Source organism: Ochlerotatus camptorhynchus, unplaced genomic scaffold (assembly GCF_037179485.1).
Source record: "Ochlerotatus camptorhynchus isolate MF236.1 unplaced genomic scaffold, CSIRO-AGI_Acam_v1.1 ptg000408l, whole genome shotgun sequence".
NCBI lineage: Eukaryota > Metazoa > Arthropoda > Insecta > Diptera > Culicidae > Ochlerotatus > Ochlerotatus camptorhynchus.
The window spans coordinates 746,952-760,294 of NW_027040894.1; the positions used below are offsets into that span (position 1 = coordinate 746,952).

Genomic DNA, 13,343 nt, shown 5'->3' on the forward strand with positions numbered 1-13,343 from the left:
TAGGTAATTATATTGCCTTTCATGAGAAAAAATATCAAGCAAATCTGAGGGGTACCATTTTTGGGAAAATGACTTTTAATTTTTAAATATATTTTTTTAGAGTGTAGAAACCGATTTTTTATTTTATTTAAATTTTTTTTATAAAATTTCAGATTATTTGCTAAAAGTTCGCCATACATCACTATTTTGTAGGGCTTGTCATTTCTAAGCTATATCGATTTGAAAAAAAAAATCGACAAAAAACTTTGACCCTTATCAAATGTTAGGCGAGATAAATTTTGAAAAAAATAAGTACTCAAAGTTGCTTAAAATTGCTAAGTCTCCACACCCACAAAGTTTCATAAGGTTCTGAGAGGGTGCTGCCAACTCCGAAGACGAGTTGGCGTGAAATCCGTCAGTAGCCCTTTCTGCTGCAGGGAAAGAAAGCGCATGTTATGCAACCATATGAGTTGCGAGATCCTCGATACTAAAGCGTCCCAGTTTAGTTTTACCATCATTCGCACTGAGTTGGTAAAATAACGCCCAGTACCTTGACATTCTCCTTTCTTTGCAGCCCTGGTATCGTCAGTGGATCTCCATTGATGAAACCAACATCGATCGCCACTTTTTTCAGCCGATTTAGCTTTGCCCCGGATACGATCTCGAAGCTACCAAACAGCTGATAAATACGGTCGATCGTGTGTTTTGAGGTGGCAATCACCGTGATGTCATCAGCATACGCAACGCAAAGGTCACCAGCGCATACACGCTCCACCCGTGAGAGCACGAACAACAGCATCGACATCGGGTCTCCCTGACGTACGGACCGTTCTATACGGAACGGCTCTGGGGCATGAAGTAGTTCGCCTCCTCGTGGTGTGCCCTGGAAACGCTAATTATCATATTGCGGCTAAACGAACTACCGCAGAGTAGGGACGCTGGAACCCCATCCAGCTCGTCCCGAAAGGTTGAGAAACCCTGCACAAACCCTCGTTGTGCAAAGGCAGGAGTGACGCCGGGTTCTTAGAGTGCTTAGCACACGCAGCTGGTAAGCGGTCACATCTGTCCTAAGCTGCCCTGTTGGACAGTTGGCTGGCTATCACGTCTGCTCTAGAACTCAGGCGAACAACGAACAGCGAACAACAAGAGGAAGGCCATGCACAGCTGCTCACTGTGCAGTAGCGAGTGTCACGTCGGACAGAACACCTAGTGATGAGCCATAGCGCAACCGGCCCCCTCCCATGACGTAATGCTTTCGGGCGGTTCCGGGGGGGGCAAGGGCCTAGAGCACAGGGTAAGGTTTAGTGGGTTGGGAGAGCTATTTCTCCCATCCCCACACCCTGAGTTATCTTCTCAGGACTCTGGGAGCAGATTCCCCCCTGCATAAAAAAAATAAAATAAAATACGGAACGGCTCTGAGAGGCACCCATTCACTAGCAGCCGTGATTAAGAGGCAGCAGCGACTCGAGAGAGCCAACAGACGAAACCCTGGTCGAAGCCCAGAGAGAGCAAGGTCCGATACAGGAACTCATGAGAGACCCGATCGAACGCGTGTTCAAGATCGAACGAGATCATCTTCCCCTTCTGCTTCCTCGTATCTCATTAATTCTAGATAGAGCTGCAAATAGGGCCTAACAGCTTTTGTAAAAAATGACTTCTTTCGATGATTACTAGAAAGTTAAGGCTCGCCAACGCAAATTAACAACACCATCGGGTAGAGGAAAATTTCTCCTACCCGACGGTAATGTTGGTTTGCGTGAGCGTGCTTTGAGTTCTTAGAAATCGTCGATAGAAGTCATTGTTTACAAAAGCTGTTACGCCCTAATTCCAGCTCTCTCTAGAATTGGGTGTTTGATTCTCCGTTTCGGAGGTAATTGAAAACCCCCTTTTAAAAACCTTTTCAAAGCAGAATTCCCACGGTAATTTGTGCGAAGAAGATTCAGTCCTACAACGTTCAAAAATTCATGTAAATTTCTACGAGATATAGCACACATAAAATTAACGCTATATTAGGCATAAATTTACGCAATATTTCGTGTAAATTTAAGCGCAATATCGCATAAATTAGCAATATTGTATGCAAGCTTTCAAACGATTACGCTGTTTATGTCAAGTATAGCTTAAAAATAAACGAAGGGAGATTTTACGCGATAACGGGTGTTCAATAAAAAATGAAAATGATTTCAGTGCCGTCCAGCGCTCTTGTGAGAGCATCGCGACTTAGTTGCATCGTACGGCTGACCAGGGTCCCTTCTCCAATAATAATTGACGTTTTTTTTTGAAGAATAAACATTATGTTTTTAATAAAAAAATACTGAATTAATTTGTTTTAATAGCTATATGCCTGAAAAAAAAATCTCATTTTTTATTGGACACCCGTTAGTTAAAATTCAGCAATTTTCTCAGGTGAGTGAACTGTCGGTGTGATACCAAACCAGCCACCTGAAACAATAGAAATCGTTTACTTATTCTATAACTAGTGTGGGTAATAATATTAACAGACTGGCAGGTGACTGAAATCGCTTATGCACATTTTCACCCGTAGTGGTTTTACTATACCTTTTTTGTACGATTATGAAACGATTCCTTTGCTCAACGGTATACAGCAAAAAAATAATTTTGATATCACATCAAAGTGGATGCACTACAATCATGTCGAAAATTTCATGTAATTGTTATGACCACATAAATAAACAAATGCAGTAAAAGCAGCGTAATGTCAGTTCATGCATTGTATTAATGATAATTTTGTCCTTTTTAGCAAGTAATATTACACCATATTTTCGACATGATTGTAGTGCATCCACTTTGACGTGATATCAAAATTATTTTTTTGCTGTGTAGTTTGGGAATTTGTTGCTTTTTCCCACAGAACACGTGAGATCTTTTCCAGACGCATTGATCTCGCCCTGCTTCGCCTATGGCCAAGTAATGTGCCTTTAACTGCAGTACGTATTTGATATCAATCAACCTTTCATTATTTGTTAGTAGTTTACCATGGAACATAGACACCGACACAGACAAACAGACGAAGCGCTCGATTTTTTGCTCATCAAACATTTTCATATTGTGGCTAAATCGTGAAATAAAACATGATAAAATGTTTGATGAACAAAAAATCGAGCGCTTCATCTGTTTGTCTGTGTCTGTGTCTATTTTTCATGGTAAACTACTAACAATTAATGAAAGGTTGATTGATACGGTGTTGGATTAATTCCATGGTTCTATTCGTTTTCGTTTATTCTACAATTTTCTTAGCTACTGAGTACCGTAGTGATACAATTGAGGATAACAATTTCAAACATCTATGTCTATATGTCTGTGATGAAATTGTACGTTTGTTGGCATCGCATTAATGCATTTTTTGCACCCATAAAGAACGTGCCACTTCACCCACCTAGAGCGGAATTCTCATGCTCGTCAGGTAGCAAACCGAGAACGGTTCGTGAGTTATGTAGCCTGGCGGAGAAGGAATTGCAACATTGTTGCTGCCTTCTGCCAAACAGCTGAAAGTTTCCACTGCTAACATGAGAAAATTAACAAGTTTTCTGATTGAGTGCGATCATCTCCGTCCGGAGACAACTTCCCCAAACGAAAAACAGCGGCGACAGATGATTTATAAACTCTCATAATTTTGCATAAATTATCACTCACAAAAACTTAATCCCATCTCGGGTGGTATGCATGCGGAATCCATAGACTTTCATATCCCACTCGGATATGGCACTCTGCTAGACACAAACTTAATCAACACAGGAAGTAGTCCCGAAAAAATGCGCTTGTCGCCGAGGAAAACTTTCGAGACAGTCTCGCGACTCGTTCGTATTTCGATAAGACGGGGAAAAGAGATGAGCCTTTGATTTGCTTCCGTCCTCTTAGAATTGGGTGAAAGTTCTAGAAAACTTACGCAAATCTACCGAAGGGAAATATTCGTCTGGCGATTGTAAATTGGAAATGGTATGCAAGGTATGACCTCCGCTTGCGTTCATCGTTCGGCTGATGCACATGTGCGTTTATTTGAAACCGCATCCCGGATCAAATGTCCATCAGCACACCAAGACGTGTCGAATGTGAGAACATAAATTCGGTCTGGAAACTTATCCCCTTCACGGCCGTTTGTCCCGGCCACTTTTGTGTACGGTTCATAAATTTACTTCAAATGATCGATTAATTATGAGAAGTGCCTTTTCACTGGACGTGCGGTGAGCGCTCAAGCTTGGCTCTGGCCCGGGTACGTCTCGGTCAGTTCCGTCGCGGATCTTGAACGCATTTTGGAACGGTACTTGTCTTGCAATTTTTATTGCTCTCCTGCTGCAGTGGCAAATTCTCGGCTCTTTTATCACCGTTCGTCATTTGAAACGAACAATTCAGACGGAGGCCGGAGGAAGCTGATTCCTGCGTCATAAAGTGGAACCAGCAGAGCGCGGGTGGGTGGAGGAAATAAAAAGACGCGCCAAAGTCTGTGTCTGTGTTCAACTTTTTTTGTGCACTCTTTTCTCTCGCTTGCTTCACGGTTTTGTGTTTTGTCCATTCGTTAGGTTAGAGAATTTATACCACCAACCGTGGCGAAGCAATTTTTCGCGCCAAATAAAACCCGGCTAGCCGGTTTAAAATGAATGAGTACTAAATTAATTAAGAGGACATAAGGTTGATGGATTGGTCGAAGCAAACTGCAAAGCCCCTTGGGAAGTGTCTCCGTTAGAGTAGACAACCGCGAGACTGCACTAATGATGGCACATTGGAAATCCTACAGGTCGATCACGGAATGAATCTTAACTTAATTGTTATAATTGGCTCACATATTGTCGTAATGAAGCCATCTGTTTTAAACAGTGAATTAAAAAAAAAATACAAAGAATACATATAACCTAAGATTTTAACGACCAGAAGTACTTCAAACATGTTTTTGAAGCCAGAATTGGATATATTGGAGAGATGACTCTGACATGATGACAGTCGTAAGCTGTTCACTGTCCGTACTCGTTCCAACTCCCCCCAATCACGGTAAAGTTCGTCACTTGTGTAGACACCTCGAAACCTAAATCTTTCCGGTGAATCCACTTAACCGATTACCCCGGTCCGCGTAATGACTCCAATCAATTTGAAGCGATTTGCGGGCGTTAATAGTGGACATAAATTTACCTGTCATGGCTGCCTTTACCTGCTGGCAATAAAACCGAAAAACTGCATTAAAAAGCAAACAATGCCGATTGAAGGATTCTCTGCCTGCCCTTCTCCTGATCCCGGGTCCAAGCCATCAGCTGATACGTCTCATCCACCTTGATACAGTCGGCAGCCTCTGGCCTTGTCGACCCTGCTTTTCAGTGGATGAGTTGCCCCAAAAGCTCTGACAATCGACGTCTGCAGCGACGACGACGACGACGCCGGGTCGTAAAATCTCCAACTGACCGCTGGCTGCTACATGCGATCCACGACGACACTTCGGTCATTATGCAGAATTTCAATTACGTGACATGCGATGCAAATGAAAGTGCACGATAAAATCGTCGGAGGAGTAAAACCAACAAATGGACAGAAAATTACTGAAAGTGGTCACTACTCCTTCGCGCGAGTCGTAAAACCGTCGCACAGTTGTGGGAAAATTAAGATACGAGTGGCCAACAGGGCCAACCGAGGATTCGCCGTCTGCTGTCCCACTGCAGCATTCGCTGAAAATGGTGATGTCGACGAAGGTGAGGTCGAGCGGTTGCAGCAGTCAGTTGCGTTAATTCATTGGGTACATTACGTGAGGATGGTTTCTGTAGGAATCCTTTTCTTTTTTTGGATGACACGCTCGGACGTCTCACTCTAGTGGGTCATTGTGTTGGCTAGCTAATTTTTTCTTATTTCAACCATTTCTGACGGGGCCAGCATAGGCATACCTGGATCTTTGCTTCAGGGGGTCAAACAAACTAATATAATTTATGGTGATACGGACTTGAATACTGCATTCTGATTGATCTTATTGTCACTTTGCATCCTCGCAGAGTCCAAATAATATCAAGTTTGAGAAAACATACATTGATAAAATCGCTCGAATTTTCAATGGCATCCGAGATGTATCAGCTAAAAAAAATTAAGTGATAATGCACGTCTGCCATCTTGACAGCCATTAGTGAACTCTGCATCATATCACCTTGTAATTGGTTTGGTCGATAATGAAGAATAGTACTATTTTCAACTAATTTTGTCGCTGGTAATCCATATGTTTTGCCTAGAAGTAACTTAGTGTCCTCTTTACACTTCCACAGTTTTTACCTGACTTAAGCGATGCGACACATCAAATGACGTAACATTGATACACTACCTTCCCGTTTTTGGTGAAATGGCCTCAGCAGCTAATTTATTCCTCAAATTTGTGCTTGTTCTGTCTGGATAATTTTTCATGAAATATAACGTAAAGAAGATCCCCAAAGGCTGGTCTAGTGAAATCATGAATGAAATAAAGCCTTAGATAGATTGTATAGAAAGCAAAGATGACAAAAATCGTATGTTGCCAACAGATAGAAGGCACTGTAAAATAAATTGCAAACCATTGATCAATTACATACAAGTTTTATGTAAATAACACTAGTTTACAGCATTTTTGAACTCGGTAAGGTGATGATCATTTCCAATGCAAAATCCTACGCTGAATTCAATGCCGTGGTCAGAAAAAAAATAAAGTAGAACCATTTTTGAGATATACAAAAATTTTGATTTTTTGAATTCAGGACAAAAGTACGATTACTAAAATGTCAATATCTTTGGAACTAGTGCACCAATTTTAAATCTTTTTTTTTATGAAAATGAAGTTTAATAAATTTGCTATCGTTCACTAGAATATTATGTCTTAATTAAAAATTTAATTTTGAAATCATTTAAAAATTTACAGCATTTTTTTTATTTTTCCTGCGAATTTTCCATAAAAATCTTGTTTTAATCAACATTTTTAATGGGATAAAAAGATTCAAAAAGTCATTCCATAATTTATTCTTAAAGTCCATTCAAAACCGGAGAAAATGAGCCTTTAATGGATGAAATCGGTTGGAAATTGTCGAAGTTATGAGCATTTTTGTAAAACACTTAAAAATGTTGCTGAAATACAACAGCTTTAGAGTTCCTTTTCTAGGTGTCGTTGTAAGCATCCAAATCGCATGTAAAGTTTTCATGGGAGATTCTTTTCTCTACATATCAATTTGATTAAGGCATATCAGGATTTAAAACCGAGTTGATACAAAAGAAATTTATTTAGGTTTTATTAAAAATGATTGAGAATCGAATGACTTTGTCTTCGATGTTTTGAACTTGTTTCTCGAATCAGAAACCAGCAATAGTCACCCATCATTGCTTCATCCCAAAACCCTTGGTAACGACGTTCCATCATCTTCATTTGTTGGTGAAAACGTTCGCCGTGCTCATCACTCTCGTCACCAAGATTTTCCGGGAAAAAATCCATGTGAGAATGTAGGAAATGTATCTTCAAAGACATATTCACACCTGTGTTCAGTGAAATAAAAGGATTTGAAATTAATTATATGTAACAAACACAATATTTTTGATTTATACCTATTTTCTCATAATTTTTGAGCAATTCATCGACGGCTTCCTCATAATCTGGGCTTCTGAAATTTCCTAAAAAGGTTGTGACAACACGCTGGAACGATTTCCACGCTTCTTCCTCATCTGGTGTCAAAACTGTATTGAATGCGGAATCGTTGAGCAGTTTTTTGATCTGTGGGCCAACAAATACACCTTCCTTTATCTTTGCGTCAGATAAATTTGGAAATACTGATTTCAAGTACTGGAATGCCGGCCCTTCTTTTTGCAACGCTTTGACGAAATTTTTGAATAGCCCAAGTTTTATATGTAGTGGTGGAAGTATTATGCGTTCTTTTACCACAAGAGGATCATTTTTAACGTTGTCTTTACCAATTGTGAAATTATCCCGTTTTGGCCAATCTTTTCGGACGTAGTGTTCCTTACGAGCTCGACTGTCCCATTTACACAAAAAACACATATATTTTGTGTATCCCTGTTGCAATCCAGTCAACATGGCAACCACTTTAAGATCGGAACAAATTTTCCAATTGTGTTGATTGTAATTTATCAAATTGAGCAATTGAGCCATTGATTCATACGTTTCCTTCATATTAACGGCATGAGCTAATGGAATAGAAGGTTTCTCATTCCCTTGATGCAGTAAAACGGCTTTCAAGCTCAACTTGCTGCTATCGATGAATAAACGCCATTCAGCTGGATCATATGGCTCACCAAACTCTTCAAACAAGCCGTTTACGTCATGGCAAAAACATGCCTTGTCCTTTGTAGAATAATATTTGTCAAATTTCTTGTGACGATTCCTGTGACAAGAAATTTTGACCTTCTTGCTCAGCATGTTCTGTTCTTTCAAGCGTGATGCCAGCAATTCGGATTTCTCCTTCGATAAGTCGAGATCTCGCACCAAATCATTAAACTCGGATTGTGTAAACAGTTTTGGGTTTCTTTCCAATTCCACCTCGAAGTCTTCCTCGAATTCCTCCTTGAATTCCTCCTCACTTTTTGTAACGGTCGATTCAACAGAGGGCGCTCGTTTCCGCTTTGGATAAACAGGATACGGGACCGAACTTGAATGTGGAACAGGTTTTGTCATAGAAGCCACTTGTGGATACTCAACTGTTTTGTGACGTCCTTGTTGCTTAACTTTTGTCAAGCAGAAATAACAATCCGTTGCATGACAAAACGGTCGACGCCATATGGTAGGCATGTCAAAGGACAAATAGCGACTGACAGATAACAAATAAGTGAGTTAGTAAGTAAGACATTAACACTTATCAAAAATAGATGAAGTAAGATAATGTCGATCAGGAAAGAACAAAGCACTACCATGCTGTACATAAATTGTTTATATGAAAGTTATTCAAAAAATCGATTTACCTTGCGCCTGACATCCACCTAGCCAAGCACGTTTTGCACGAACTACATAATACTTTTGGAATCCACGGTTCGTCAAAGTCTCCAGGATCAATTTTAATCAAGCCTGTATGCAGTTTGCAACGAAGCAGTGAAATTGACCGATTTTGTAAATATATAGTTGCCACACGCGTAACAAAACTTTTGAGGATCATTTTTACACTTGAATTCACGTTTTGTCGTATACATCGTTAAGCATTGTTAAAGAAAGAAAGCTGTCAAATTGAGTTGGTTGCGTTAGGTTCTCGCCGAGCGGTTTCACAAACACTAGCGTAAATTATATTGTTGAAAATATCCCATTTAATTTTGCGTGACAGCTGGTAGTGTTAGTGAAATGCACCGTATGCGTACACGTCCGCAGAAAGGCTTACTGGAAGTGGTGCATGAACCTAGGAGCGGGACAACGGCCAATCTTGGAACATTCAATTACCATGATTTTACAAAAATGCTCATAACTTCGACAATTTCCAACCGATTTCATCCATTAAAGGCTCATTTTCTCCGGTTTTGAATGGACTTTAAGAATAAATTATGGAATGATTTTTTGAATCTTTTTATCCCATTAAAAATGTTGATTAAAACAAGATTTTTATGGAAAATTCGCAGGAAAAATAAAAAAAATGCTGTAAATTTTTAAATGACTTCAAAATTAAATTTTTAATTAAGACATAATGTTCTAGTGAACGATAGCAAATTTATTTAGCTATATTTTCATAAAAAAAAGTTTAAAATTGGTGCACTAGTTCCAAAGATATTGACATTTTAGTAATCATACTTTTGTCCAAAATTCAAAAAATCAAAATTTTTGTATATCTCAAAAATGGCTCTACTTTAATTTTTTTCTGACCACGGCATTGAATTCAGCGTAGGATTTTGCATTAGAAACGTTGGTCAACCACTAAAGTTCACAGTTTTTATGTTGTTTTGTAAACTAGTGTAATATATATAATAATATTTAAAATAATCATCAATGGTTTTGTGATAAAACCATTGATGATTATTTTATGCATCCAGAACTACATTGGCTAAAACAGGACATAAGGACATATATTCCGCGTAACCTCAAGCGATGTTTGCGTGTAGGACAATAGGTGGTTCTCTCAACAGCTGGTGCGATTCGTGGTTCATTCGCTTTCTCCACGTTCTGTCTTCCAACTGCACCAGGCCTGTCATAGTGGTTACTCAAGGCTATTCCATGAATATGCAGCTCCGTAAGCCGATTATTATCAGTATTATTTTAAATAAATATATATTGGACGCAGAAATGTCGATTTACTCGCTACTCTTAAAGCCCACGCACATCTATTGTCTAACTGTCAAATTTACGTGAACGTGACGCAAACGGATCTAATGTGGGTGGCCCTTTATAACTGCGCTACCAAATACATAAATGCATTGTTGGGCGCCCATCCAGATTACTATTCACTCATATGAGACATTTCAATTTCCAAAATAAACGTTGGAAAAAAATCTACTTTCAAATGTTCTATCAAAAATTTGACCACATTATATGCGCCCATCAGGTATAAATTTAAGACAAAAAATTGAAAAGGCCTCAACTCCATTTTGTAAACAACGTGTGCCTTACAACCATTTTGTCCGCCAACGCAAACCAACAAAATGAACAGATAGGGGTAATTCTCCTCTACACGATTGTGTTTTAAATTTGCGAATGTAGGTTTCGGTTCACGACAAAATGGCCTTATAAGGTTTGTTTGCAAAATGCCGTTGAGGCCTTTTCAATTGTTGGTTCTTGAATTTCTGGTTTCATTTGGGCCACCGCATGAATGTTCATTAGGGTGGCCCAAAGTAGCATTTTGTCAGGAAACCTGGGGGCTCACCATCCACATGATAGCCTACGGTGTCAGAAACAAACTTTTGTATTACGGCAAATCTGGGAAATTTTGCTTCGAGTTGCTAATTTGAGTTTTATGAAAAAAGTCCCTTTTTCTTAGCTTATATAATTTTTTTTTGTTATTCTTTCAAAACTAGTGAAACCTAACCCATTCAAATTTTTTGAAATTTTTTTAGAGTCTAAACTATAAGAAAAAAAATTGTCATGGGTTGTCTAATTTTGATGTTACAATTTTCTTGATTCTGATGAAGCAATGATTTTTTGGTACTTAATGGCATTTAATCATTGAAAGTGAGGTTCAAACATAACGCTAGTATCAATCCAATAAAATAGATGGGAAATTTAATTTTGAACAACTTTGCCAAAGACAGTTTGGTCTTATCTGGAAAGCTCGCTGAGATATTTAAGGTTTACTGAAGGAATAGAACAATACATTTTACAGACAGACATTATACAGAAACATACTGCGTGTGGTTTCTCTACAGGTGTGGAGAAAGGAAACTAGTCAACTCTTTCTTTCTCACGGTGTTCTTATGCAGCAGTAGACGTGACGTCACGAAGAAGAAATTGCTGGGTAGACTAGTTTCCTTCCTCTTCACCTGTAGAACCCTCATCGCAGCTGCCCGCAGTCTGTGTCAATTTTTTTTGACGTAGAACTACGTCTTTGTCCACTATACTGGGGTACAAATCAAAAAATATGTCTGGTGAAATAGTGTTAGGTTGTGAACGCTTGTAACTTTGTCATTTATAGAGGAAATTGAAATCCAAATACGCCAATCGATATGATATTACTTAACAAATCTGCTAAAATAAATACTTTTTCCAATTTTTAATCAAAAAACTTTTGAAAAATGCGAAAATGATAATTTTATCACTGTTTTCATGAACTGAACGTTTTCCCCAAACCCAGTCATCATAAACGAATACCACTTGGTTGCACATCATTCTGCTTGAACCTGAAAAGATATTAAACAGCGTTGCTTTCCTGACTCTGCTCATTACCGCTTGGGATGGCGTGGCACTAAGTCCTGCAGCAAGCAGAACCAAATCAGCGGCTAAAGGTGGATCGCGGCGTGACCATGACCACCACAATGAGGAATGAGACTTGGAAAATTATGTAAGTAAAACCCCTTCCCCCCCCCCCTCCCCTTAACAACAACCCGAAAAAGACATGGACTTAGGAGATCACTTTTTTCTAGGAAATAAATTTTAAGCAAATTACAAATATAAGTTAAAAAAAAGCCAAAATTTTCAAAACAATTACTTAAGAGGCGACATTCATCCGATGATATTATGTTGGTAAATTACCAACCACTGACTGTAAAACTTTGTTTTTTTACATTTAATTTATTTTTATTCAGTTGTTTTGTTTGTGAGTGTAAGTGAACAACAAGGGGGCCTCCCTTAGCTCAGTCGGTAAAGGCGCAGCTACAAAGCAAGACCATGCTGGAGGTGGCTGGGTTCGATTCCCGATCCAGTCTAGGAATTTTTCGGGTTGGAAAATTTCTCGACTTCCCTGGGCATAGAAGTATGATTGGACTTGCCACACAATTATACCAATGCAAAAATGGTACAGGCATCGAAAGCTCTCAATTAATAACTGTGGAAGTGCATCTAGAACACTAAGTTGAGAGCACGCAATAAGCTAATATGCGATATGCAATAAGCTTGAAATGCGGAGAAGAAGAAGAAGAAGTGAACAACATTTGTTATTCATTCCTTACTAAAATAACTGAAAGCCATTGGCTAATTTTTGCTAATTGGTATTTATCGTTTTACATTGTGAACATTTGCTCTATTTTAAATTTTTAAATTTTAAATTTCCTATCTAACTACATCAACTCCTAACTAAACCTACTATTTACAAAATTATGGGTAAAGATTTCTAGTTTTTTCGTGCTCTGAATTTAGAGTCCTAGTTTGGTGCCAACTGGCGAGCGCAGTCAATCTCTCAAAATCATCTTCAGGAACTTGTTCTGCAGGACTTGGAGCTTCTTCCGATGTGTTTTAGCACTACCCTTCCATACCGGAGACCCATACTCCAGCATAGGCGCAACAATCTGCCTGTAGACAGCCAGCTTGTTGACGGTGGATGCTTTCGAGCGACGCACGGAGGGGTATTTGTTCTACGCTAGCTGGCCAAAATTCGATTTCTCAAAATAAGCCAAAACAGATTATGAATGCATGCATTGTATACTTCAGAGATAGGGTAACATTGCCCTGTACTCATTATTTCTTTTTCTAAACTGACCGCGTTGTGGCATCAGTTCAAACTTGCCTGTTGTTGAATCGTGTTGGTTTGTTAGAAAAAATCGTTCCGCAGTGCCATTGTTTTCGTGTCTCTACTTATTGTTGGGATAATCACATTAATTTGCAATAATGGATAGTGATCAAGCAGGTATTGTAATATGTATTCCACATGACATCAGCTGATTTCACTTAGTTTTGACTTCGTAGAAGCAGTTTATAAAAATCTTGTCTTCAAGTGCTATTTGAACTATAAAATAAATGTATCGTGATAAAAAAAAGTTGACTTATCCTGTAATATCCTGTAAAG

General features: G+C 38.9%; 1 protein-coding gene across 1 annotated transcript in view; it reads right to left on the bottom strand.

The window, feature by feature from the left end:
• The window catches only part of LOC135710952 (protein bunched, class 2/F/G isoform), a 606,346-nt gene that overhangs the window by 560,915 nt on the left and 32,088 nt on the right, over nt 1–13,343 (bottom strand). The gene's annotated exons all lie outside the window — the stretch shown is intronic.